At 47.5% G+C, this 4700-nt stretch overlaps 1 protein-coding gene across 2 annotated transcripts in view; it reads right to left on the bottom strand.

Annotated features, from left to right (window-relative positions):
• Positions 1 to 4700, bottom strand: part of Creb3l1 (cAMP responsive element binding protein 3 like 1) — a 43090-nt gene that overhangs the window by 16047 nt on the left and 22343 nt on the right. The gene's annotated exons all lie outside the window — the stretch shown is intronic.

Genomic DNA, 4700 nt, shown 5'->3' with positions numbered 1-4700 from the left:
GAGGTATATGGGGGGACAGGATGGGGCAGAGAGGTATACAGGGGGACAAGGCAGGGAGGTATATGGGGGGACAGGATGGGGCAGAGAGGTATATGGGGGGACAGGACGGGGCAGGGAGGTATATGGGGGGACAGGATGGGGCAGGGAGGTGGACATGGAGGTGATAAGATGGGGTAGGGAGGTAGACATGGGGCTGCTGTTGAACTAAATGGTCCAGGAAAGAGAAGATGAGGCCTGGACAAAGGCAGCCAGCATAAACAGAGAGGAAAGACTTGGAAGGAAGAGTTGCCTTTTGCTTGTCTTTTTTATGTGTTATTTTACATACATTGGTGTTTTCCCTGCATGTATGTATGTCTGTATGAGGGTGTCTGATCCCTGGAACTAGAGTTACAGACAGTTGTGATCCGTCATGACCTGTCATGTGGGTACTGGGAATTGAATCTGGGTCCTCTGGAAGAGTAGCCAGTGCTCTTAACCAATAAGCCATCTTTGCAACCCCTTTTGTTTTGTTTTGTTTGTTTGTGACAAGGTCTCAAGTAGTCCAGGCTGGCTCTGAACTCTGCTATGTAGCGGAGGATGACTTTCATGACCTTGGTCCTCCTGCCTCCACCTCCCAAGCAGGTGTGTGCCGCTGTGCCCAGTTTAAGCTGGTGCTGGAGGTGGAACCCAAGGCTTTCTCCATAAGGGGCCACCACACGTGACGTTAGAAACCAAGTTCGAAGGGTGAGTCCACAGGACTCAGCGATGGGGACTGGTGGAGGCAAGAGACTGCTTAGCCTTTCCCAGGGTAGAGTTCGTCTCCTAACACGCAGTCACAGAGGGGGTCTTTGCAGAACTGGCAGGCCTCTGCTTTCTCCTGGTGGGCAGTGGGTGTCTCCCACTCCCAGGGAATACTGCAGCAGATGCAGCAGCAATGCAGGACCAGGTCAGCTGGCACAGGGTGGGATGGAGGGGACTCTGAGGCACACTGTGGGTGTGGAGAGGTCAGAGGCTGCCTGGTACCACCTCAGATGGCAGGTTCCTCCCTGTTGGGAGCCTGAGAACCCAACCCTGGGCCACAGGCAACCATAGAGTCCAGAACACCAACAGCCTTTCCAAATTACAGGGCCAAGCTGTGGGCATCCGGGAAGCTGTCCCCGCAAAGGGCCACAGGCAAATTGCTTTAAAAATAGACCTGGGTGGCTGAGGAGGTGCTGAGCTAGTCGGAAGGGTGGATGGAGACACTGTCGTGGGATGAGAGAGGTTCGCAGACTATCCTGGCTCTGCCCAGGCTGGAGTCTGAGACCTCACAGAGATCCAGGAACTTGGCAGCTGCTGAGGTGTGGTGAAAAACTGGGAGCTCAGCAGTCACAAGCCAGGGGACCTCTTGAAACTCCAGAAGGTGTCCCTGCCTTCTTGGCAGGAAGGACAAAGACCTGTGGCTCTTGGAGAGACTCTGCAGCACAATACAGACTAAGACCCCAACGCTCATGAGCATTTAATAGCTGGGACAATTAAGAACTCACACCCAAGGCCATTGTCCTCTGAAAGGGAAGATGGAAAAATTCCATTCATTGTTCTAGATGCTTGTAGAATTAATAGGACTTTAATGTGCCCCAAAACCGAGGTGGCTAGTTGGTATATATCCTAAGCTGGGCCTGGAGCTGAGAACTTTATGAATATATTTCTTTTTAATTCCTGTTCCAAATTCTCAGGTATATGTTATTTTCATCTTTATAAAAAGACTTTCACGGGACTGGAAAGATGGCTCAGCGGTTAAGAAGACAGGTTGTTATCCCCAGAGGTCCTGAGTTCAATTCCCAGCAACCACATGGTGGCTTACAACCATCTGTAATGAGATCTGGTGTCCCCTTCTGCAGACAGAACACTGTATAACATAATAAATAAATAAAAATCTTAGAAAAAAGACTTTCAGGGCTGGAGAGATGGCTCAGGGGTTAAAAGCACTGGCTGCTCTTCCAGAGGTCCTGAGTTTGATCCCCAGCAACTGGTTACATGGTGGCTCACAGCCATCTATAGTGGAATCTGATGTGGGATTCCTCTCTGTAGACTGCGAATATGCTTTATTGCCATTGGTTAATGAAGAAGCTGTTTTCGGCCAATGGCTTAACAGAGTAAAGCTAGGTGGAAAATCCAATCAGAAATGTAGAGAGAAAGAAGGCAGAGTCAGAGAGATGCTATGTAGCTTCTGAAGGAGACAGATGCCTGGAAACCTTACCGGTAAACCACGAGCCTTGAGGTAAAATATAAAATAATGGAAATGGGTTGATCTAGTTAGCAATACGCTTAAGTGATTGGCCAAGCAGTGTTGTGATTAGTTTGTGTGTGATTATTTCATGTCTGGGTGGCCGGGAACGGGTGGTCTCCACCTACACTCTTCTGACATAAAAGCGTACATGCAGATAGAACACTCATACACATAAAATAAAAAAAAAATCTTTAAAAACAATGAAAAAATAAAAAAAAGATTTTCCTCCTAGATTTAAAAATACTTTATAAATTATGTCTATGTGCATGTCTGTGTGTGAGTGAGTACTGGTGCCCTCAAGGTCGGAGTACCGGAGTTACAGGCAGTTGTGTGTAGCTCAGCCAGGTGCTGGAACTGAACGCAGGTCCTCTGCAAGAGCAGGATGTGCTCTTGACTGGATCCATCTACCTAGCCCCTTTCCATCTTATAATCGAGGAAACAGAAGTCCAGAAAGGTCAAAGACTTTAATCAAGATCGCCCATAAGCTAACGAAGATACCAGGACACAATGGAATCCTATTAAGTTCCCGACCCCGCAGCCTTTGCTGCCCCCAAGGCTGGAAGACCGAGTAGAAGCAGGGCACTGGCTCTGGCACACTCTGCGGTTCCTATCTGCTAGTGTGAACTAGACAGTTCTGCTGCCATGTGTGGTATCCGCAGGCACTGTGGAGACACTGAGATACTGAGGCTTTTAGAGGTCAAGAAACAGACCTGGGGGCTGGAGAGATGGCTCAGTGGTTAAGAGCACTGGCTGCTCTTTCAGAGAACACGGGTTCAATTTCCAGCACCCACATGGCAGCTCACAACTGTCTGTAACTCTAGTTCCGGAGAATTTATTATCCTGTTTTGCATGTATGTGATTGACATAAATACATGTAAACAAAACAACCATGGATAGAAAATAAAAATAAATTAATTTTAAAACAGACAGGTTTATGATCACTCAGCCAAAAATGATGGGATCAGGACTACCCGTCTTCGAGGAAATGACGAAACAGGCAGTGTTTTGAGGTGGGGCACTTGTGGTTCCCTTGGAGCAGCAATTCGGAGGCAGAAGGTTGTTTGCTCTGAAGATAGGAGTTGGAAGAGTGGGTTTCTACACTGAGCCCCATGTTGGGAGCAAACATCAGAACAGGCTCCTCGGTGGTGTTTTGAGGATGTCAGTATAAAGAGATGGGAGGCTCCAGACTCTCTATAATCTGTCCATATTTAGGATGATGACTTTTGCAGTTATGGTTGTTATTTTGAGGTAATATGTTGTAATCCAAGGCTAATCTGAAACGTGCTAGGTCCTGACCTCAGACTCACGGTCCTTGCCTCGGCTTCTCAAGTGCTGGGATCATAGGTATGAGCCATCAGGCCCAGCTTCATCTATTACTTAACTACCCCTGCTTTTTGCCTGAATTAGAGGTTCTCAGCACCCCTTGGTATGCTGGGTCCTATCTACGGGGTTTCAGACTCAGCGGGGCTGAGTGGGTGTAGAATTTTCTTCATTTAGAATGGCGCCTAGTGTGATCTAGTGTGGGAAGTCATAGACCATGGCTGCTCTGAACTCCAGCCTTTTTCCTTTAGTAAATTTTTGAGATAGGATCTACTAAGTTATGCAGATAGACTTTGAACTTACTGTCCTCCTGTTTCAGTCTCCTGTGTAACTGAATTTCATTTAAAAATATTTATTTCTGCTTGAGTGCTCTGCCTGCATGCTTGACAGAGGTGGCATTGGATCTGATGACATGGTGAACCACCATGTGGGTGTTGGGAATTGAACTCAGGACCTCTGGAAAAGCAGCCAGTGCTCTTAACCAGGAGGAGTGGCTTAAACAGCTCTTGTTTGTTGTTTGTAGTTTGTGTGTCTGGAGACAAGGCCTCACTCACCATGTAGCCTAGACTGGCCTCAGACTTCCCTGAGTGCTGGGTTACCAACACACACACAATGCTGGGCTGGCTTCAGTTCAGATTATTATTATGATGATGATGATGATGATGATGGTTTATTTATTTATTTTTTAAAGTCAGGGTCTCTCTATGTAGCTCTAGCTTCCTAGAACTCACTATGTAGCCCAGGTTGGCCTCGAATTCACAGAGATCTGACACGTGAATGTCAAGCAAATGGGAGGACATGCAAGTACATGTTCATGTGTGTGGATGTGAATGGGAGGGCATGCAGGTGCGTGTTCATGTGTGCATGTTCGTGTGTGGATGTGAGTGGGAGGGCAAGCAGGTGTGTATTCATATGTGCGTGTGTTTATGTGTATGGTTGCGAATGGGAGGGCACGCAGGTGCATGTTCATGTGTGCGTGTTCATGTGTGCGTGTTCATGTGTGCGTGTTCATGTGTGCGTGTTCATGTGTATAGACATGAATGGGAGGGCACGCAGGTGCTTGTTCATGTGTGTGTGTTCATGTGTGCGTGTTCACGTGTGCATGTTCATGTGTGTGTGTTTATGTGTATGG

The sequence above is a fragment of the Microtus ochrogaster genome, assembly GCF_000317375.1.
Source record: "Microtus ochrogaster isolate Prairie Vole_2 chromosome 14 unlocalized genomic scaffold, MicOch1.0 chr14_random_1, whole genome shotgun sequence".
NCBI lineage: Eukaryota > Metazoa > Chordata > Mammalia > Rodentia > Cricetidae > Microtus > Microtus ochrogaster.
This window is presented reverse-complemented; position numbering and strand designations above follow the sequence as displayed.